Source organism: Choloepus didactylus, chromosome 3 (assembly GCF_015220235.1).
Source record: "Choloepus didactylus isolate mChoDid1 chromosome 3, mChoDid1.pri, whole genome shotgun sequence".
NCBI lineage: Eukaryota > Metazoa > Chordata > Mammalia > Pilosa > Megalonychidae > Choloepus > Choloepus didactylus.
The window spans coordinates 125718541-125743405 of NC_051309.1; the positions used below are offsets into that span (position 1 = coordinate 125718541).

Here is a 24865-nt window from a genome sequence, read left to right on the forward strand (position 1 = left end):
TGCCTTTTTCAGTAACAGTACTCTGCTCTTCTCAGGTCTGAAACTGAAAGACTTTTTGTTTGTTTGTGTTTGTTTTGAAATGTACATATTCTCTCTTATTTACACATGTATTCCTCAGAAATGATGGAATGCTATTATGATTGAAAAATAAATTTTCCAGACTAATTTATACGCAGACAGCATTTTCCTAGCTTTCTGATTCTAAATAATCTTTACACTATTGAACAAATGATTAGGCATTTTTCACATCCCAGGATGTAAAGCCAGTATTGTTTAATCTTTAAGCAAACCCAGAGGCAATACATCAAAGGAATCAACCATTGTAATGATGATGACTTCAATTAACTATTTTGTAATCTGATAATGCATTTCATTAGAGTAGTCTAAAAACTTTCCAGGCATTATTACTATAATCTTCAGTGCTCCTATTGGTATTTATTTCTGGTCCTGAACATAACAGATAGAGAAACACAGTCCCTCCTCCAGATGACTTTCATTTCTTAGCAGAACATACTGTAGAATAATACGTGCCATAAAAGGAAATATTTGCACCAAAATTGTACTACTGTGTATTAGTGACAGGTCCAGGTATGTTCTTTATCAGAGAAGAAAGAAGAGGTTTGAAAATCAAATGAGAGATTGTTTTCTGGCTGTCAGACAACAGCTCTTGCCAAGTATTAAAGCTGCTGGCAATTTGTAAATGAAGGTGAGTTATTCACTTAATTCACGAAAGACCCGTGAAAGATAACAAACAATAAGCATAGCTTTTCACTCTGGAGAGTTGAGACAATTATTAACAACAGGCTCTGGGTCCTTGTGATATTCTGACCTCCCAATTAATTTTTTTAAACCTTATCATCATCTTTTTTTCAACTCAGAATCTCCTTCAGCAATATAATTTCTCTGTAAACAGTTCTATGTTTCTGTGAGTCTAAATATGTTTTCTTTTAACAATAACTGTCAATCAATCAAGAGACTATATGTTAGTTCCTGCTAGGCAGAGTAAGTGAATGAGCATGTGCACACACACACATACCTTAAAACCAGGTTATCTCCCTGCCTAACAAGTTCTTTGACATATGAAGAACTGACAGAAATTCAACTGCACCTGAACTTAATCTTTGTCTTCCTGGGGATAAGAAAAAAATTGATGTTCATGCTTATTTTCCATTTTCCAGTACCATAAGATTAACTCCTAAAAGGGGGAAGAATACAGCTCATCCACAATTATTACAGGGAGGGCTTTCTCTGTATGCGTTCGTTGTGACTAGGAACTCTGCATAAGTGGTCATTTTTCTGTAGGTTTACAATGAATTGTTCCTTTATATTTTCACAGCTCTGACTGGAGGCCATTTTATCTAAAGTACAGCTTAACTTCTCTCTCTCTACCATATAAAAGTAGATCAGAATGACAACAGTGACTCCTATAATTTTAACTAAATTTTTTCTTGGTTACTATGATATTTGCCCCATTTAACAGGTAAAATTAAAAAAATCTATAGAGCTTATAAAACAGGCTTTTTAATAAAACCATGTATTTGAAAAGATTTTTCTTTTTTGATTTTGTTTTTGTCTTTAATTTCAGTCAATGAATCTAATCATTTAATAAAAAGTCATGCAGCAGTTCCTTTAGAAATCAAAAAAATAGGTTATTGGTTATCAAAACCTTAGTATTTAATTTCATACATTTCCTATTTGTCTAACTGTAATATTTCCAAGAATTGCAATTGTTATTGTGGTAGTTTGAAGCTGTTATATTCCCCAGAAAAAGGCCATGTTCTTTTAGTCTATTCCTTTAGATGTAGACCTATTTTGGGTGGGACCTTTTGATTAGGTTATTTCAATTGAGATGTGACCCACCTCATTCAAGGTGGGTCTTGATCCCCTTGCTGGAATCCTTTATAAGAGGATAAAACATACAGAAGCTAAGATGAAATTTGAGAAACACCCAGAGAAGTTTAGAGAAAAAGCCACAGATGGAGAAGTCAGAAGTGAAAGCAATGGAACCCAAAAACCAGCAGACATTGACAAGTGCCTTGATCTGTCAGAGGAGCCCAAGCTTGCCAGCAACCAATCTTCAGAGAAGGTATCATCCTGTTGATGCCTTAATTTGGACATTTTCATGTAAGGTAATAAATTCACATTGTAAAAGCCAACCCATTTCTGGCATATTGCATTCTGGCAGCTTTAGCAAACCAAAACAGTTTTCCTTCTAGCTTCTTTTTTTAAATTATTACTATTTTTTCTTAATTAGAGAAATTGAAGGTTTACAGGAAAGTCATGTAAAAACACAATGTTCCATACAGCTCCCTAATGTTGACACTTTGTATTAGCGTGGTAGCTTTGTTAAAATTGTTGAAAGATTATTTAAGTAATATTATTAACCGTATTCCATAGTTTACATTAGGTGTACTTTTTTCCATATATCATCCTGTTATTAACACCCTATATTAGTGTCACACATTCATCATAATTGATGAAAGGATATTCTTATCCTTGTACTTTTAACCCTGTCCATCATCCACAACAGGGCTCACTGTGTTATACAGCCCCATATTTTTTTCTTTTTTTTAAATTTATTTTGAAATAAATCCAAATTTACGTGAATAGTTGCAAAAACAATACTAGCCCCATACATAGAGTTCCATCATACCCTGACCCCCCTCCCCCGATAGCTCAATCCACCAACTTTAACTTGCTGTCACATCGCTGTTTCTTTTCCTCCCTCCCTCCCTCCCTATCTATCATCCATCATCTATTGATCTGTCTTCTGAACATATGAGAGTTAGCTGCACACATCCTTGAACATACAGTATAATTCACATATATACTTCCCATGAACAAGAACATTCTTTTATGTAATTCCATTAAGCGCAGCTAAGAAGTATAAGAGATTCAACAATGATACAAAGCTTACATTCTATATTTCCTTTTCCTTATGTCTCAGCTGTGTCCCTTTGAGGCACCTGTCCTCTATCCTCCAATCTCATCCAAGTTCATCCTTAGCATTCAATTGTCGTCTAGTTAGACTGTCTTTTTTTTTTTTTTCTTTTTTCAGTTGTGGAAACATATATACAGCCTAAATCTTCCCATTCCACCCCCTCCCTAGCCTTCCATTAGTGGGATTAATCACATTTAGAATGTTGTAATGCTCTTTCCCACCATCCATTACTAGAAATTTCCCTTCACCTCAAACAGCAACCCTACACTCATTTCTTAACTCCCCATTGCCCCTTCCCCCATTTCTCTTAACCCAAACTCTAGTTTTCATCTCTATGGTTATATTCTCTGATAATTTCTTTGTGTTTACTGTGGGGCTTAAAATTAACCTCTTAAATCCCTATCAGTCTTCTTTTTCTTTGATACCACCTTCACTTCAATAGGGCATGTAAACTATGTTGCTATACTCCTTCAGTCCCCCACCTTTATATAGTTGTCTAAAATTACATATTTTACATTGAGTTCAAAACCACTGATTTGTCCTTAGAGTTGGTGCATTTTTTATCATGTAGGAAGTAAATAGTGGAGTTACAGTTCAAAAATTATTGACTTCTATTTGTATTCGATTGTGGTTGGAGAATGTGCTTTGAGCATATTCATTTTTTTTTTTTTTTTTTTTTAATTTCTTGAGGCTTGTTTTATGTCCCAGCTTATGGTCCCTTCTGGAGAAAGATCTGTGATCAGTAGAGAAAAATGAGTGTCCTGGTGATTTGGGATGTAAGGTGCTATATATGTCTGTTAAAATTCTCTATATCTCTTTCTCCTTTCTTTGTCTCTCTGTTGGTAGGGCTCTCTTTAGAATCTGAAGTAGGGCAGGTCTTTTATTGGCAAACTCTCTCAGCATTTGTTTGTCTGTGAAAAATTTAAGCTCTCCCTCAAATTTGAAGGAGAGTTTTGCTGGATAAAGTATTCTTGGTTGGAAATTTTTCTCCCTCAGAATTTTAAATATGTCATGCCAGTGCCTTCTCACCTCCATGGTGGCTGCTGAGTAGTCACAACTTAGTCTTATGTTGTTTCCTTTGTATGTGGTGAATTGCTTTTCTCTTGCTGCTTTCAGAACCTGCTCCTCTTCAGTATTTGAGAGTTTGATCAGAATATGTCTTGGAGTGGGTTTATTTGGATTTATTCTATTTGGAGTTCGCTGGGCATTTATGCTTTGTGTGTTTATATTGTGTAGAAGGTTGGGGAAGTTTTCCCCAACAATTTCTATGAATACTCTTTCTAGACCTTTACCCTTCTCTTCCCCTTCTGGGACACCAATGAGTCTTAAATTTGGATGTTTTACTTTATCTATCCTTTCCCTGAGATCCATTTCAATTTTTTTTTTATTTTTTTCTCCATTCTTTCTTTTGTTCTTTCATTTTCTGTTTTGTGGATGTCTAGGACACTGAGATGTTGTTCAGCTTCCTCTAGTCTTGTATTGTGAATATCCAGAGTCTTTTTAATTTGGCCAACAGTTTCTTTTATTTCCATAAGATCTTCTGTTTTTTTATTTACTCTTGCAATGTGTTCTTTATGCTCTTCTAAGGTCTTCTTTATGTCACTTATATCCTGGGCCATGGTCTTCCTGAGTCCTTTAAATCCTTTGCCATGTTTTCATTCCTCGATTGTAGTTCATTGATTAATTGTGCGAGGTAGAATGTTTCTTCCGAAATCTTGATTTGTGTGTTTGGAGTTGGATTCTCCATATTGTCTGGTTTTATCATATGCATTAAGATTTTCTGTTGTTTTTGGCCTCTTGGCATTTGTTTTACTTGATAGGGTTCTTTCAAGTTGTAACAAAAAAAAAGATATCAATCTAATTTTTCAGAGACATAGTTTGGTGATGTACACTTTCTCTAACTAACCAGCAGATGGCGTCTGTGAGTCATCTATATCCCTCAAGTCAGTTCACAACCTTGTTCCTGTGGTGTGTGGGGAAATGATTCTTGTGTGTTCAGTTGGAGAACTTGGTTTGGGTATGTTGCTGGAGCTGTCCACCCTGAATGTGGGGGCGTGTGTACAGGTGGCCAGGGAGGAAGGGCAGGTCTAATGTTCAAATCCCCCTGGTTCCAGGAGATTCCAGGCCACCGCAAGAGTCTAAGCCTTCATTTCAGTTCAGCCCCAGACCCTCTCTCTCGCTGCTCCACAAACCACTGGACTTTGCATAGCGCCCTTGGGTTCTCCAAGCAGGTCCCCCCTCCCAGCCGCAATCCTCCAGGAGCTCAGCCGAGGGAATGCCATGCTACATCACCAGTGCGCGCCATCCCTCAAGGGGAGCCCGGGGCTGCCAGGCCGTGCCGCATCATGCTCTCAGCTTGTTTCAGAATGCAGAATGTCTGAGGCTGTCTTTACTGCAACACCTTGCAGGCTGAGAACAGCTGAAGTTTTCTCCACAGAGAGAGAGGGACAGAAAAACTCCCAGGTTCACCTGTCAGCCAGAGATAGCACCCGATCCTCTGGGCTCCCTATCCTGAGACAGATATGTCCCCCGATTCTCCCAAGGTCAGTTGTCACCAAAAGCCTCTGTCTGCTTGTTGAGGATTCGTTGTCTGTATTGAGCAGTTAATATTAAAACCTCACTTGGAGCTGGGCTGAGAGAGAGCATGGCGCGGCTTCCGTGAGGGAGGGGCTCTCAGCTCTAGGCTCTCTGCTCTCAGCATGGGTCCGCAGTTTTACTTACAGATTTTATGCTGTGATCTTGGGCATTCCTCCCAATTCAGGTTGGTGGATGATGAGTGGGCAGTCACGTTTGTCTCCCCGCTGTTATTCCAGGTTATTTACTGGTTTTTTGTTCATTAATGAATTGTTCTGGGGGAGACTAAGTCTTCCACTTCTCTCTATGCTGCCATCTTCCCAGTGCTCACCCCATATTTTATGTTCTAACTTTCATTCTAGCAATGTACATGACCCCAAATTTCCTCTTTCAAATACATTTACAAACATAATCCAGCTGTATTAATTACACTCACAATGTGCTACGATTAATATCATCTACTTCCAAACCTTTACAATCAACCTAAATAGAAACTCTGTACAAATTAAGCATCAGCTCCCATTCTCTACCCCAATCTATTACCTGAAAACCTGTATTGTAGATTTTAACTCTGAGTTTTCTTGTTATAATTAGTTCATATCAGTGAAATCATACAATATTTGTGCTTTTGTGACTGGCTTATGTCACTCAGCATAATGACCTCAAGGTTCACATATATTGTCTCATGCAACAAGACTCATTCCTTTTTTTTTTTTTTTTTTTTTTAATCTTCATTTTATTGAGATATATTCACATACCACGCAGTCATACAAAACAAATCGTACTTTCGATTGTTTACAGTACCATTACATAGTGGTACATTCATCACCCAAATCAATCCCTGGCACCTTCATTAGCACACACACAAAAATAACAAGAATAATAATTAGAGTGAAAAAGAGCAATTGAAGTAAAAAAGAACACTGGGTACCTTTGTCTGTTTGTTTCCTTCCCCTATTTTTCTACTCATCCATCCATAAACTAGACAAAGGGGAGTGTGGTCCTTATGGCTTTCCCAATCCCATTGTCACCCCTCATAAGCTACATTTTTATACAACTGTCTTTGAGATTCATGGGTTCTGGGTTGTAGTTTGATAGTTTCAGGTATCCACCACCAGCTACCCCAATTCTTTAGAACCTAAAAAGGGTTGTCTAAAGTGTGCATAAGAATGCCCACCAGAGTGACCTCTCGGCTCCTTTTGGAATCTCTCTGCCACTGAAGCTTATTTCATTTCCTTTCACATCCCCCTTTTGGTCAAGAAGATGTTCTCTGTCCCACGATGCCAGGTCTACATTCCTCCCCGGGAGTCGTATTCCATGTTGCCAGGGAGATTCACTCCCCTGGGTGTCTGATCCCACGTAGGGGGGAGGGCAGTGATTTCACCTTTCAAGTTGGCTTAGCTAGAGAGACAGGGCCACATCTGAGCAACAAAGAGGCATTCGGGAGGAGGCTCTTAGGCACAACCATAGGGAGGCCTAGCCTCTCCTTTGCAGCAACCGTCTTCCCAAGGGTAAAACCTGTGGTAGAGGGCTCAACCCATCAAACCACCAGTCCCCTATGCAACATTCCTTTTTATAAGTGTGTAATAGTCCATCATATGTATATACCACATTTTGTTTATCAATTCATTGGTTGATGTCAATTGGGTTGCTGTTATCTTTTGGCAATTGTGAATTATGCCACTATGAACATCAGTGTACAAATATCTGTTCAAGTTTCACCTTTCAGTTCTTCTGAGTATATACCCAGTAGTGGGATTGATGGGTCATATGGTAATTCTATATTTAGGTTCCTGAGGAACTGCACCATTTTACATTCCCACCAGCAATAAATGTGTGTTCCTATTTCTCCATATCCTCTCCAACACTTGTAATTTTCTGTTTTGTTTTTAACAGTAAACATTCTAGTGGGTGTGAAATGATATCTCATGGTGTTTTTGATTTGCATTTCCCTAATAGCTAGTGATGTTGAGCATCTCTTCATGCGCTTTTTAGCCATTTGTGTACATTCTTTGGAGAAATGACTATTCAAGCCTTTTGCCCATTTTTTATTTGGGTTGCATATCTTCTTTATTATTGATTTGTAGAGTTCCTTTATATATTCTGGATATTAGACTCTTATCAGATATGTGGTTTCCACATATTTTCTCCCATTGAGTAGACTGCCTTTTCATACTCTTGACAAAGTCCTTTGAAGCACAAAAGTATTTAATTTTGAGGTCTCTTTTATCTATTTTTTCTTTCATTACTTGTGCTTTGGGTGTAAAATCTGAGAAACTATTGCCTAACATGAGATCCTGAAGAAGTTTCCTTATATTTTCTTCTAGGAATTTTATAGTGTTGGCTCTTATATGTAGGTCTTTGGTCCATTTTGAGTTGATTTTTGTATATGATTGAGATAAGAGTCCTCTTTCACTCTTTGCTTATGAATATCCAGTTTATCCAGCACCATTTGTTGAAGAGTATTCTTTCTCAATTGAGTGGACTAGGGAACCTTGTCAAAAATCAATTGGCCATAGGTTTGTGGGTCTATTTCTAAACTCTCAGTTCAATTCCATTGGTGGATACATCTATTCTTGTGCCAGTACTATGCTGTTTTCACCACTGCAGCTTTGTAATATGCTTTAAAGACAGAAAATGTTGGTCCTCCAACTTCATTCTTTCTTGTCAAAATGCTTAAGGCTGTTTGTGGCCCCTTACCCTTCCAAATAAATTTGATTGGCTTTTCCATTTCTGCAGCATAGGCTATTTGAATTTTGATTGGGATTTCATTTAAGATAGAATTGACATCTTAACAATATTTAGTCCTCCAATCCATGAACATAGAATGTCCTTCTATTTATTTAGATCTTCTTTGATTTCTTTTAACAATTTATTTTAGTTTTATATATGTTCCAGTTTGCTAATTCTGCCAATATGCAAAATACCAGAAGTGGATTGGCTTTTATAATAGGGGTTTATTTGGTTACAACGTTACAGTCTTAAGGCCATAAAGTGTCCAAAGTAAGGCATCAACAATAGGGTACCTTCACTGGAGAAAAGCCATTGGCATCTGGAAAACCTCTGTTTGCTGGGAAGGCACATGGCTGGCATTTTCTTGCTCCCAGGTTGCGTTTCAAAATGGCATTCTCCAGAATGTCAATGTCATCTTTCAACAGCCATCTTCAAAACATCTCTAAGCTGCTCTCCAAAATGTCACTCACCGCTACTCTGAGGTTCTTCTGTTCTGTTTGTCAGCTCTTTTATATGGCTCCAGTGATTTAATTAAGACCCGCCATGAATGCGTGGGGTAATACCTCCATGGAAATTATCCAGTCAAAGGTCTTGCCCATAGTTGATTGAGTCACATCTCCATGGAAACACTCAATCAGAAGGTTACAACCTAATTAACACTAATATGTCTGCCCCCACAAGGTTGTATTAAAGAACATGGCATTTTGGGGGACATAATACATCCAAACCGGCACAATATATATTCTTTACATCCTTTGTTAAATCTATTCCTAGATATTTGATTCTTTTAGTTGCTATTTATAAATGGGTTTTTTCCTTGATTTCCTCCTCAGATTGTTCATTATTAATGTATAGAAACACTACTGAATTTTTTATGTTGAGCCTGTACCCCACCACTTTGCTGAATTCATTTGTTAGCCCTAGTAGCTTTGTTGCTGATTTTTTGGGACTTGTGTGCATAGGATCCTGTCATTTGCAAATAGTGAAAGTTTTAATTCGCCTTTTCCAATTTGGATGCCTTTTATTTCTTTTTCTTGTGTAATTACTCTGGCTAGAACTTCCAGTACAATGTTGACTGGTGGTAGTGACAGTGGGCATTCTTGTCTTTTTCCAGATTTTAGAGGCAAAGTTTTCAGTCTTTTGTCATTGAGTATGATGGGTTTTTCATATATGTCCTTTATTATGTTGAAGAATGTCCCTTCTATTCTTATTTTTTCCTAAGTGATTTTCTAAGTTTTCAAGAAAGGATGCTAATTTTGTCAAATGCATTTGCTTTACCAGTTGAGATTATCATGTTTTTTCCCCTTTGTTTTGTTGATGTGATGTATTATAGTAATTGATTTTCTTATGCTCAAGCACCCTTGCACACCTTGATAAAACCCACTTGATCATGGTATATAAATCTTTAAATGTGCTGTTGGATTTAATTTGCAAGTATTGAATTATTTTTAAATCTCTATTTGTTAGAAAAATTGGTCTGTATTTCTTTATCTTGTAGCATTTTTACCTGAGTTTGGTATTAGGGTAATATTGGCTTCATAGAATGAGTTAGGTAGTGTTCTCTCTGTTCAATTTTTGGAAGAAATTCAGCAGGATACATCATTAATTTTTCATGGAACATTTGATAGAATTCTCCGTTGAAGCCATCTGGTCCCGGGTTTTACTTTTTGGGGAGGTTTTTGATGACTGACTCAAACTTTTTGCTTGTAATTGGTCTGCTGATGTCTTCTATTTCTTGTAGAGTTAGTGTAGGTGGTTCATGTGTTTCTAAGAATTTGTCTATTTCATCTAGGTTATACAATTTGTTGGAATACAGTTGTTCATAGTATCCTCTTTTAGTTGTTTTAATTCTGTGGGATCAGTAGTGATGCCCCCCAACATCATTTCTGTTTTTATTTCAATCTCTCGTTTTCAGTATCATTCTTGCTGTTTGTCAATTTTATTCATATTTCCTATAACAGACTTAGTTTTGTTAATTCTCTCTATTGTTACTTTTTTCTTCTCAATTTCATGTATTTCTGCTCTAATCTTTGATGTATAGTTTGCTGATATTATTCTTTTATTTCCTCCAGCTGTGCAGTTGCATCTTTGATTTTAACTCTTTATTCTTTTTTAATGTAAGCATTTAGGGCTATAAATTTCCTGCTGAGCCTTAACTGTGTCCCATAAATTTTGATGTGTTGTGTTCTCATTTCTATGTGTCTCAAGATATTTACTAATTTCCCTTACAATTTTTCTTTGACCTGCTGATTTTTTGAGAGAGTATTTAACATCCATATATTTGTGGATTTTCCAGTTCTTTGCCTGTTACTGATTTCCAGCTTCATTCCATTATGAGAATATGCTTTGTATTATTTCAGTTTTTCTAAATTTATTGAGACTTTTTTGTGACCCAACATCTGGTCTATCCTGGAGAATGATCCATGTACACTTGAGAAGAATGTTTTGGTATGCAGTGTTCTATATTATGAACTTTAGTTCTAGTTCATTTATCATATTATTCAAGTTCTCTGTTTCCTTATTATCTTCATCTGGATGTTCTATGTATTGATGAGTGTGGTGTATTGAAGTCTCCAACTATTATTATGGAGGTGTCTATTTCTTTATTTTTTCCATCAGTTTTGCAAGTGTTGGCCTCATATATTTTTGGGCAGTGTGGTTAGGTGCATAAATATTTATGGTTGTTATTCCTTCTTGTTGAGTTACTCCTTTATTAATATATGATGTCCTTCTTTGTTTTATAACAGCTTTTGACATAAAGTCTGTTTTATCTGATATTAGTATACCTACCCCAGCCCCTTATGGGTTACTATTTGCATAGAATATCTTTTCCCATCCTTTCACTTTCAAACTATTTGTGTCTTTGGGTCTATGGTGAGTTTTGTAAGCAGCATATTGTTGGGCCATACTTTTTAATCCATTCTGCCACCCTGTGGCTTTTGCTTTGGGAGTTTAATCAATTAACATTCAGTGTTATTCCTGTATAGGCAATATCTACTTTAACCATTTTGTCCATTGGTTTTCATATGTCATATCTTTTTTGTCTCTTTTTTCCTTTATTGGAAACTCCTTTTTTGTATAGTTGATTTTTTTGTGATGTATGTGACTGACCCCTCTCTCAATTCTGTTTCTGTATATATTTTAAACACTATCTTTGTGGCTACCCTGGGTTTTATATTACACAATGCATATTTACAATTTACTAATTTGTGAAGATACCAAATTACCTTCAATACCATACATGATTTCTGCTCCAATATCCCTCTATTTCCCCTCATTATGTTATTTTTATCCCACTTTACCACTATATATTTTGCACATCACTTATCAGTAAATATGCCTTTATATTGTTCCTTTGTATTCTGATTCTTTCATGAATAAAAGAGTGGTGCTGTATATTGAGGATACAGAACTATTGGGTTTTGCAATTACCCTTTTAATTATCTTTACTGATGATCTTCATTTCCTCACACTACTCCAAGCCACTCTCTCCTGTCTTTTCCTTTCAGTCTGCAGAACTCCCTTTAGTAATTCTTGCAGGGCAGATTTCTTGTTGCTCTCACTGATCTTGATACCTAACCAGGGACACTCAGACTGTTTCTGTGGGTAGTCCTGTTCTGAAGCATCTTTGGCCATGGCAGGTGATAACTGCATTTGGCAAGGAGAGTTCGTGCTGCAAATGTCACTCCAGAAACCTTTGGCTGGGTGTTCCACTGCTTCTTGTTCCACACTACTCCAATTGCTAGATGCAAGGCTACTATCTTCTCTGGGGCCAGAGTCCAATTTCAAATGCAAATCTTGACTTTCACCAAATATTTTCTCTTCTGGAATACCTGCACCTGACAAAGGATGTTCTGTTAACACTGTTGTGTTTTGCAAACCAGCAAAATTCAAGTCACCATATTGGTCTATGTGTGTGAAAGAGACAGAGAATAGAGTCCATGAGTCTGTAGAACTGTGGGAGAAAGTAGTCACTTCTGTTTTTCCCTATGAACACTGAGAAGTAGGATCTTTCTGCTTTATTTCTTCATGTTCCATTGCTAATATACCTTCTTCACATTTTAAAGTCACCTGTCCATCTGCACAGTTCTGGACTCCTCCTGGACATTCATTTTCCAAGGTCTTGTTTGTCTGAACCAAAGAAGTCTGAATGTGTTTGACAATAGATTCCATAATATGGACTCTGTCAGTTCCAAATTCCTCCACTTCATCAATTTCTAGATCCCTCTGGTCCAAAAGTAAAAATTTAAGTTCTGTTTTCTGACAATGTGTTGGGAAGTATTTTTTCCTTGGGCATTCAGTAGAGTCCAAAAACAAATTTGAGAAACTGAAAGCAGGATTCCTCAATATTATGTACACCTAAAAATTCCACACATTTACACACTTCATTCCACATTGTCCTTACTTAAAATCAGTTTAACAGTGTAGGCAAACTAAATTAAAGGTTCAAAACCTTTAACTGTCACCTCTTCTAGTAGAGTATTATTAAGTTCTGCATTGGCCTGCCCTGATTCTCTGGTGGAAGTAACTGCTGCATGAAACCAGCAAGGACCAGTGAGCATGGAATCACTGATCCTCCACGAAGGTGGTGACATCACACAGCTTTTTTATTTTTTATTTATATTAAATTTCCTAAAGTATATTAAATTTATTAAATATTATTTATATATTTTAACATGTATCTTTCCTAATATATATTTATAAATCTATAAATTCTACTCTACTACTTTGCTTCATAAAATATTTTGCTTCATTTTGATATATACTAGTTTTGTTTGATTTGCTTCTAAATGATTTTTTTTTAATTTGAGGAATTTGGAAATATGGCTTTAAAATAAAAATGAATCTTTATTGCTCATGTTGTCATTATTGATATTTAATTTAATTGTATTACAAGTAGAGTAAGTTGTCTGTATAATAATGATTTTTGAGCATTTTCAGCTTTTTTTTACTGCCAAGCTAATAGCCTATTTTTATAAATAGCTTATGTATGTTACAGAATAATCTGTATAATGTTGACTGCAAAGTTTAATATATGCCCAGTAAATGAAAATTACTCATTTCATTGTTAAATATTTCTTACTTTCCTGTTTTTTCACTTTGGTATCACTAATTGAAAGGATTCTGTTGAAATTTTTGACTAAGATGGTAACTTCTTCCATTTCTTCCTGTTTTACATTTTAAAAATATATCATGAGGCAATTTTATTAGGAAACACAAGATTAAAATCATTATTTCTTCTGGGGGTATTGAATCTTTAATCATTATACAGTGTTCTTATTTCTTATTGAAGTTATTTTATATAACAGTAATAGGATTACACCAACTTTTCCTGGAACATATTTTTCCATCTTTTACTTTCAATATTCCCTTTTCTTATTTTAAGAGGGTCTCTTATAAACACCAGACACCTGATTTTTAAAAGTCCAATTTGACATTCTCTTGCTTTAAATGAAGAGTTTATTCTGAGATTGCCCATGCATTTAAATTTGTTCCTAGCTTTTTAGTTTTTTGCTTTCTATTTTCCCACTTTTTTCTTACTTTCCTTGAAACAAAGTGGGAAAAGTTGCATATCTGTACCTTTAATTAAAATTTTTAATTCCATTTTTCTTCTATTCCTTTGGAAATTGAATCTTATATTTCTTTCCTGTTAAAGATTATCATTTATGAGTTGCACTTATTATAGTGCAACATATATATTTTAACACACTTCCAAAAATGTAAGGACCTTAGAACCTACTAATTTGGGTAAATCCCATTAATTGAAATTCTTTGCCATTTTTGTCCAGTTTCTTTTTTAACAAAAATATTGGATACTATAATTATTATTGTTGATACAGACAAGGCTTGGCTAGATTTACCCATATTTATTAGTTTACTTTTTGACTGCTCAGTATAATTTTTATTCTGTTTTAGAACACCCTTTAAGTCTATTTTTCATATCCCCTCAATTTTCATTATATGAATTATGTTTTAATTTTATTCACACTCTAAATTTTTTCTAGATTTAAAATTCTAGATTGGTAATTTTAGTCTTGACTTTATCCCATGTCAATGTTTTTTAGCTTCACTTTTTATTAATAAATCTGCTGAAAGTTTAATTATTATTTTTAATTAACTTTATTTATCAAAACAATAAAAAAAATCATTCCCAGGTAAAATAAAACAAAGGAATAGGAAAAACAAATATCTTGAAATAACTTCATTGCTTCCAATATGCTCCTACCATACCACAAAAAAATTAACAAATCATAGTCATTCCTGAACATTCACAACTTTTTTGAATTTTTCTTTCTTTCTCTGCTTTTAAGAGATTTGGTTAGACTTTGGTATCTCCATTTTCATCTTGAAGCATCTGGGTGTGGATTTCTTTTATTCATCTTATTTAGTTTGCATTGTGTTCAAGAAATACAATGTACATGATATCTGTTGATGTAGATTTTTTCATAAGTTCTGGATAACTTTGTTCTTTTTTCTCTCAATTAATACTGTTCTGTTTTCTAAGTCTCTCCCCCTAGAATTTATTTATTTATTTATTTGTTTATTTATTTATCTCTCAAGTCCATTTGCCTGAATTCTTTAGAATTTTCTATCAATTGTCTACTCAGATGCTTTTTCCATATTTCAAGTATGTCTATTAGGAGTTACATTTTTTACCTAAAAACCTTCTCTTTGGTTCTTTTTCAAATTTGTCTATTGATTACACATTTTTGTAACTCTAATTTTATTTTCTTTAATCATCAATACATAGGAAAATATATACTGATAACTCAAATAGTTTAATATTTGAAGTACTTGGTTATCTAAATCTGTTTTTTTAGAGCTAATTTGCATTCTTATATCTTGCTTGATTGCATGTTTGGTGATTTATTGAGCTCATATTTGGGTGATCACAACCTCTGAAAAATCTAGAGGCCTCAGTTGAGGAGATTTGCTCTTGCTATGTTGTCAGAATCCAGTAATGATTTCTGATTTGTAGCTCCCCTTCTTGCTCCAGCCTTGGAGCAACCTCCTTTTATATATACTCACAATTCATTACTCTTTTTGGCCTCATGGAATTTATTTTCTTTCCTTTGAGACCCAAAATACAATGAACATTTTGTGCACCATCTGCATCACTAGAACTTCTTAAGCTATCTATCCACAAATATTATAGTTTCTTTTTTAAAATTATCTTTTAATCAAGTCATTGCTATATTGAAATTTGAAAAATCTGTAAGTTTATGTAATATAGTATTAAACTTACTCATTTAATAATTTAATTAGTGGATATTTGTGTATGTGTTTTAAGAAGTAAAGTTATAACTCATTAAACAAGATGCCATAGACGTGCGAAGGGGCAAAACTTTAAAATAATAGTTCTTTCTCTATAGCCACACTATTTTATACAGCTTAAATTCTCAGTCCATGAAGTTGCCAACTTTATTTTCTTTTAACCAATATATAAACTAGATTAAAATTGATTGTATTTGTTGTTTTAATGAACCAAGGTACTGCATTTCTAACTAATGCTTTGGAGAATATTTATGTAATATAGAAGTCTTCCATCATAAATCACTTTGGTGAATGCAACAATTTTTTATTGGAGGTCATCAGAGTCAGGACAAAAATCAATTCAAATCAAATCAGAGTGTGGCTGCACACATCTGAAGCCTTTAATGGAATTTATATACTTGCATTGGGTTTGCTCTTAATACTTAATTTTAATCTTTAAATAGCATTCAGATAAGGTTAGTGTGTCATTTCTACTTATATTTTTACCAAAAATACAAATGTGAGGGAGTTTAAATATGATTTGCAATGATGTCTTAATGCATAATTAATTTCTACCACCAAAGGGCTATGGCCAATATGATATTTTACAGGTAGAGAACAAGAGTCTACTTAAAATGCAATTAAAACCACACATGATCACATAAAATTGAGCCTACAAGTTTCTTTTTATAAATGAATAAATGAATAAAGAGACAATTGAATACAAGGGCTTCTATATGGGAATGCTGTGCATCCTAGAACTACAGATTTGAGTACATCCTGGTCCTAAATTGGCAATTACAAAAAATGAAAAGAAAATATTTATTGGTTTTCACAATAATTTTAACCTTTCATATTGCTGTAATAATATGCAAAGCTCTACCAAATCATTTTCAGAGTAAAAACTATGTAGATAAATTGTGTTTCTTCCTTAGAAATTAAGCCCAAAATCTAAACTCTTTGAATATCTTAATAGAGAGATGATCATTTTATGCTCTAATATGTACTTATGTTTAAAGTTTTAAGGTTACCATTTTTCTCATATGAAAATTCTTCTCATGCCTAGTGGAAATAAGAAAGGCATGGATCATCCCTTGAATCTAGAAGGAAAACACCACCATCATCAACAATATAGTGCAAGGCAATGGCTCATATTATTACATGCCTTAAGAAAATTACTCCAGACAACAAACCTAAGAGATAAGTAGATACATTATAGCCACTTTCCACAAGAGAAAGATATGGAAAATTGATTTTCTCAACACCTCTTTATCCCTTTATTTTAGCCTGAATTCCTATAAATGTAAAGCAGGAAATCAAAAGTATATATTACAAAAATTCTCTTATAGTTGGACTTTTCATGTGATCCAGCATTTACCAAGCACACATAGCTTGTGTGACATGGAAGTTGAAAGTGACGGTTGTGAAAGGGCTGCCACATTGGTCTTCTGATCCAGGTGTTTTGGTTTGTCTTTTCTTCTGAGACAGATAGATCAGTGGCTCTGGTGTGCAAAGAGTCCCGAAATTGAATGTTGCCAAGTGGCAACAATGGTAGCTTATTGATTTAAACCTTTCTTGTTTGTGAAAAATGCCACATGGTTCTTAGGTCAACAGAAATGGCAGCTCCCTAGCCAAGCCAGTTTCACAGTGTGTCTTGGGGAGGCTTTCCTGGGAGGTCAGCCAAAGCCACTTTCTTCAGCTCTTGAACACTTCTTCATGCCACCTAAAACCATGTAATAAATTATTTTTTTCTTACATCTTGGATGGATTATATTGTCTGCAACTATGCTCTGGTCTATAAAGCAGATAGGGGAACTGAGACAGAGAAAGGCTAAGTTACATGCTTCAGGTTTATCAGTTGTAGAGACAGAGTTTGAATTTAGTTAGCTTGGTGCTAGAGCCCTAAATATACAAATATACCATTTTGCCAGTTGTGGTGGTTTGGAACTGTATGTACCCCAGAAAATCATGTGTTTAAAGCTAATCCATTCCTGTAGGTATAAACCTACTGCAAGTAAGACCTTTTGATGAGTTCACTGCAATTAAGCCATGGTCCAAATTGAGTCTTAATCTTCTTACTGCAGTTCTTTATAAGAGAATGAAATACAGATTAAGAGAGAAAAAGCCACAGAAACAAGAATCTGAAAGCAATGAAATCTGCTAGAGAAGGGAGAGAACAGCAGACACTACCACGTGCCTTGCCATTTGGCAGAGGGGTCAAGGACTGCAGGAAGCCAGTCTTCAGAAAGAAAGCATCTCTTTGACGATGCCTTGATTTGGACATTTTTCTCAGCCTCAAAACTGCAAGCTAATAAATTCCCATTACTAAGCCAACCTACTTCATGGTATCTTCTTCAGCAGCCTAGCAAACTAAAACACCAGCAAATCAAATATTTAAGGATATCAAGTAAAGGCACACACAGAGCATGATATTAGAAAGGGCCACATAGGCAAACTTAATTATTTGAATAAATTTACAATTCAATGAAATGCAGGCATCATAAAATATGTTACCATTTAATTCCAGAAATATGCAAAATAAAGGAGTAAAACACCAACGGGAGAACCAGAAAACAAATTTTTAATGTGGTAGACGTAAATACAAACATATCAATAAATGCATTAATTGTTAATAAACACTCCAATTTAAACTCAGAGAATATAAAAAAGGAACTGAATTTTATAATCTACAAATTATGCACTTTAAATATATGCAGGTGGATGGGTTAAATGTAAATGGATGGAAGAAGATTTGCAATGAAAGCATGAGAAGACTGGAGTTGCTATATTAATATGACATAGTCTAGACTTCAAGAGAAAGATTATTATTCTAGGTAAACAGGGACACTTCTGTTTTGGTTTGCTAAAGCTGCCAGAATGCAATGTAACAGAAATGGGTTGCCTTTTACAATGGGGATTTACTAGCTGACTAATTTCAGTTCTAAGGCCATGAAAATGTCCAAATTAAGGCATTAACAGGACCATTCCTTCTCTGAAGAAAGGCCACCAGCAGTTGGGACAGCTCTGTCACATGGGAAGGCACATGGCCAATGTCTGCTGGTTCTTTTCTCCCTGGATTTGTTATATTCAGCTTCCAGCTTCAGTGGCTTCCTCTCTCAGCTCCTCTGGGGGCTTTTTCCCTTTGTGGGCTTCTTTAATTTCATGTCTCAGTTTCTCTGAGCTCTCTGGGCTTTTTCTGTCTTTTATCCTTTCATAAAGGACTCCAGTAAAGGATTAACACCTGTTTTGTGTGGGCCAGATCACATATCAATTGAAATTACCTAACCAAAAGGTCCCACCCATAATAGGTCTGTACCCATAGGAATGACTTAAAAGAACATGGCCTTTTTGGGGGTGCATAACAGCTCCAAACCAGCACAACTTAATTATAATAAAAGTTAATTCTTTGTGAATATATAGCAATTGTAAATTTTTTTCTAATAACAAATCTTAAAATTACATGAAACAGAAATTGGCAGAATTAAGGGAGCTATAAAAGACCCAGTCTAGCATCCTTGGAAGCATTTTGTATAGTCATTATTTCTTATTTTAACAATTTTAATAAATATGTAGTGATAGCTCATTGTGGTCCAAATCTGCATTTTCCTGATGGCTAATGAGTTAAATATATTTTCATGTTTCTATTTTCCATTAATACAGACTCTTTGATGAAATGACTCCTCAGGTCTTTCACCCATTTTATATTTGGATTGTTGAACTTTTATTGTTGAATTATCTGAGTTCTTCATGTATTCTAGATACAAGTTCTTTGTCACTTAAGTGGATTGCAAATATTTTCTCTATAGCTGGTTCTTTCATCCTCTTAACAGAACACAGAAGAAAAGCTTTTTCATGGACCCAAAAGCTTTTAATTTTAATAACTTCTAGCTTACCATTTTCTGAATGCACTGTAACTTTCATGTCATATCTAACAACTCTTCTCCAAGTTTAGACCTGTGTTTTCATCCAAAAGTTTTATAATATTAAATTTAAATTTATTATTCATCTGGAGTATTTTTGTGCAGGATGTAAGATTAAGTCAAGGTTCTTCTTTTAATTATTATAATTTATTATTGTTATTATTTTGGCTATGGATACCCAGTTACTCCATCACCATTTATTAAAAAGTCTGTCCATCCTCCTTTGAACTGCTTTTACATTTTTATCAAAAGTCAGTTGGCTGTAATTGTCCAGGTCTATTTCTGAGTTCTCAATTCTGTTCCATTGATCTATGCATGTATCCACTTGCCAATGCCAAATAATCATCTTGAAATATAATGTATATTATATATATAATGAATATAATATTATACAATTATATAATATATATATATAATGCAAATATAATAAGTATTGAAATAGAGTTAATCAATTCCTACCAGTTTATTTTTCTATTTCAATATGGTTTTAGCTATTTTGGTCCCTTTTGTGTTTTGCTGTTGTTAGGCAGATGTTTCTATAAATGATGATTAGATTCTGTCAATTAATGTTCTTACATACTTGCTTCTTTCCTATTAATTTTAGCAATTGTTGAAATAGGATGTGGATTTCTGATGGTAATTATGGGATTTTCTGTTTCTCTTTTCTGATCTCCCAGTTTCTTCTTCACATTTTTTTTTCAGTTCTGTTGTTCACTGTATACATATTTAAGATTGCTCTTCTTTTGTTGGTAGATCAATCCTTTTTGCATTATATGGTATTGCTCTCTATCCCAGGTAATAGTCTTTTGCTCTAAATCACCTTATGTGATATTATCACATTTGTGCCTCCTTTCTTTTGATCAATATTTGTATGCTATATCTTTCTCTATCTTTATGTTTTCCAACCTACCTATATCATATCTGTGGAGAGTTTGCTGTATGCAGCATAAATTGGGTCATTGCATTTTTATATATTCTGCTAATCTTCTAATTAATGTACTTAGAACATTTACATTTACTGTAATTATTGATATTTAGGCCTTAAGCATGCCATTTTATGTTTGTTTTGTTCGGTCCTTCTGTTCTTTGTTTCTCTATTTCTTTTTGGCTCCTTCCTTCAGGCTTCTTGTACCTTTTATTAAATTCTACTTGAATTTATCAATAGTATTTTGGGGTGTATCCCTTTTTGCAGGTTTAGGTTTCTTCAGTGGTTACTCTATATATTACTTTTTTACATAAATAACTTCTCAAAGTCTACTAGTGTTAACCTTTTAAAGTTCATGTGAAGTGTAGAAACTTTACTTCCCTGTATATTTCTTTAACCCCCAACTGTATATAATTATCTTAAATATTTTCTCTATATACATGGCAAATCACATCAGATGTTCATATGATTTTTCCTTCAACCATCAAGCATAATTTTGAAAACTCAGCAACATAAGGGAAGTCTATTGTATTCAACCAGATTCCCTCCTATTATTAACAACCTACATTAATGTGGTATATTTGTTACAATTGTTGAACAAATATTAATACAATAATATTAACTAAAGTCTATTGCTTATATTACATTCAGGTTCACTCTTTGTGTTAACAGTTCTATGGCTTTTGATAAAAGTATAATATCACATAGCCTTCATGACCGTGCCATACAGAATAGTTTCACCCCCTTAAAAATTCCCTGTGTTCCACCTATCCATCCCTCCTTTCCATCCTATGCATGCCTGACAACCTATGATCTTTTTAATGTCTTTGTAGTTTGCCTTTTCCAGAATACATATAGTTGGGATCATAGAGTATATAGCATTTTCACACTGGTGTCTTTCAATCAGCAATATGTATTTAAAGTTCCCCAATGTATTTTTGTAGCTTCCAGTCTGTCTATCTTACAAAGTAGCTGTTCAATTTTGCATTTCCACCAGCAGTGAATTCTTACCTGCTGTGCCACTTCTTCCCCAGCATTTGAAGCTGTCATTGTTTTGGATTTTATTCATTCTAATAGGTACGTGGTGGTATTTTGTTGTTGTAATTTACAATTCCCTAATTACACATAATATTACCATATTTTCATATGCTTACTTTCCAAGTGTACATCTTCTTTTGTGAAATGTCTGTTCAGATCTTTTGCCCATTTTGTAATTAGATTTATTTCCTTATTGAATTTTAAGAGATCTTTGTATAATTTAGATACAAGTTCTGTATCAGATACGTACTTTGCAAATATTTTTCCCAGTCTGTGGCTTGTGTTTTCATTGTCTTAACAGCGTCTTTAAGATCATAAGTTTTAATATTAATGAAGTCTAATTTACAAATTTTTCTTCTATGGATTGTGCTTTTAGTGTTGCATGTAAAAAGTCATCATCAAGCCCAAGCTCTCCTAGATTTTCTTCTATGTTATATTCTAGAAGCTGTGTAGCTTTGCATTTTGAATTCATCCATACATATGACCCATTTTCAGTTAATTTTTGTAAAATATATAATATTTGTGTCCCAACTCATTTTTGGATGTGTGCCAATATTCAGGTATTCTAGCATCATTTATTTCAAAGAATATCTTTTCTCCATTGAACGTCTTTGCTTTTTATCAAAGATCAGTTGACTATAATTGTGTGGGTCTATTTCTGGGCTTTCTTTTATGTTTCATTGATCTATCAGTCTATTCTATTGCCAGTACCATGCTCTCTTGATCACTGTAACTCTATAGTAAGTCTTGAAGTTAGGTAGGGTCAGTCCTCTGATTTTGTACTTCTTCAGTGTTGTTTTAGCTTTTCTGGATCTTTTGACTCTACATATAATTTTAAGCATCAGTTCGTCAACATACACAAAATAACTTGCTGGGATTTAGACTGCTGTTATGTTCAATCTATTGAACAAGCTGGCAAAATTGACATTTTGTAAAATTGTTTTCTTTCCCTGTTACCCCTTTTCTATGAAAGGGAAATTTAACTTCACTAAATGTGCAAACAAGCTACAAGCAAATCAATGAAAAAAGTAGTGCAGCATGACAATACTCATTAATTATTTTAGCAGAAATATATATGTATGTATATATTTACTTTCACTTTGCATGTTGGTTTAATCTACCTTTACCCCTCTAGACATTATCCCAGTAACCAGTAATTAGTTTCTTATATTTTATTGCCTTCTTTTTCACAGTACAGTCTTGAATGTAGGTTTTATGTTTTCAATATTTATAATCTTCAAAATGTCTCTTTTGTTTTAAATGGTCCAATGATTATTTGACCTTTGATTGACAGATATCAAACTGGTTTTAGGCTATTTGAGAATTAGTTTCCTGTTTTCTTCCCTCTCAGATACTTGTCTAAATGTTTATTATAAATCAGTAGCATATTATTGTCTTCACTGAATAGTTTTCTAGTGACTTCAAAAAGTAAATACATGTCTTTCTCATTTAATTCAAGATCTGGGGATAATTTAGGCAGAAGAAAGTAAAAGTCATATCAAAATAATACATCTTTGTGTTTCAGTTTCTCAGTCAGCAATATAGCAAACACTAGGTGCATATGAAATCACTGGGTCATGTAAATAATAATGATGCATTCATAAATTTACTGTACCTAAATGGCAGAAGGGAGCATATGAAAATGGAAACTCTCGGATTCTCTTTTCAGTAACAACCACAATTGTAATGATATAATATTTAAGGAATCAGTCATTCAGAGGAACATGGGAATTCAATGAGAAAACATTTTGTTTGATAGAAAAGACATTAAAGCTATTTATGATCAAAACCTATAATTGTAAAACTCTAGCTACAGTTTATTGGCCACTTACAGTATGCTTTTCATATCTACATAATTTAATTCTTTCAAAAACATTCAGAGGTTTATATTATCTCTGATCTAATTATGAGACAAATGAAGCTCAGGAAAGTTATTTTCCCATTGTCACAATCAGCAAATACTAGAATTGGGATCCAACTCAGGCTAATATGTCCCAGACTCATTTACCTATGCAAAGCTAAGTTTCAATATTATTAATTACTTCCTTAAATAGGGTATACTAGCTATTTTAAGATTATTTAATTTGGTGAATAATTTTTAATTAAATATGCAAATAAAATATTTCTTCAGCTTTGCCAGGTCTTCCTTTTATCTCTTTCTAGAGATAATGACATGTGCAGTTTAGTTTTTAAATGAAGGATAAGTAGTACGAATGATGCTACACAAATATGGAAGAGTGATTAAGCAGACTGTTTGAATTCCTGCTGCTTTCTTAAAGGTAGATTTATGATGCTGTGCTGATAGGGTTTTTCAATGCCTCAACAAAAATTCATATCAAAGATAACTGAATACCTTTTGGAGTAGATAATGCCTGAATCTGAAATCTGTAATAGCGTGAACAATGTCCTCGACTACTAGTGTATTAAGTAAGTATAGAAGATCTTTAAAAATATTAGGTCCTATTTTTCAAAGGCTATAAAAGGCATAATTCCATCTTTTGAAGAAAATACATCTTTAATACACTGTTTTTTTCTATGCATTACTTCTGGTCTACTGCTCACGCTCCTCTGTCTTCTTTCCTGTTTGGTCTACAGGGAGAATGGTTTTCCATCTGCCTAGGTCCTAGGGATTATTCTTATGCGTCTTTTAAGTGGTATATGATAACATGTCTTAGGGCAAATGAAATGTTTATGTTCTTGGTGCAAAAATTCTAGAATATATTGAATTTATGATGCCTGGGAGAAGACTCAGGCAGACCAAATTTATGTTTGTTTGGAGCTAGTCTTTTCCTGTGAGAATTTATTATAACCTACCACTTCCAAAATCCAGAGAAAGTAAAATTGTGGTTTAGTGAGAAACTTATTTTGTATTATTTGCTACAAATATACAAATAAATTTTAAAGTAAAATAAAACTTAAATGTTGTTTCTTAATTGAAGAATAAAGGCCAGTGATTGAGAAATATAAGAGAAGGGAAAAGAAAGCCATTTAATATAAAATTATTTTATCATTTAGACTAAAATTCCCTGTTAAACTTAAATAAATTTCAATATTACAATTTCAATTTTTCATCCTGATTCCATTATTTCTAGTAACAATAATTGCAGCTAATACTAATTGTGTGCTTGCTGTGTGCATTTATCTGAATGCTTTATACTGATTATGCCACTCTCACACTATAAGGTAGAAACTAAAAATATTTTCTTTATATAGGTGATAAAATTGAGGATTAGCAAGTCTAAGTAGCTCATCAAGTTGGAGAGCAATGCTGTATTTGAACACAGCTGTGCTGTCTCCAAAATTTGCATTCTAAGCCAGAACAGGATTCTCCCTCTAAATGGTTTGGAGGCCAACATAGATATACACACACTGTAAAGACAAATAACACTTTCTGTAAATTTTTCCTGACTCCATTTTCACTGATTTGCATTTGTCAGGTATCATACATGGACCCTGTCTCACTTCAGAATAAAGGAATGC

The 24865-nt window shown here is 34.1% G+C and overlaps 1 protein-coding gene and 1 pseudogene across 6 annotated transcripts in view; both read right to left on the reverse strand.

Moving 5' to 3' along the window:
• Positions 1-21397, reverse strand: part of LOC119530411 — a 28579-nt pseudogene extending 7182 nt beyond the window's left edge.
• The window catches only part of NDST4 (N-deacetylase and N-sulfotransferase 4), a 499153-nt gene that overhangs the window by 468419 nt on the left and 5869 nt on the right, over positions 1-24865 (reverse strand). The gene's annotated exons all lie outside the window — the stretch shown is intronic.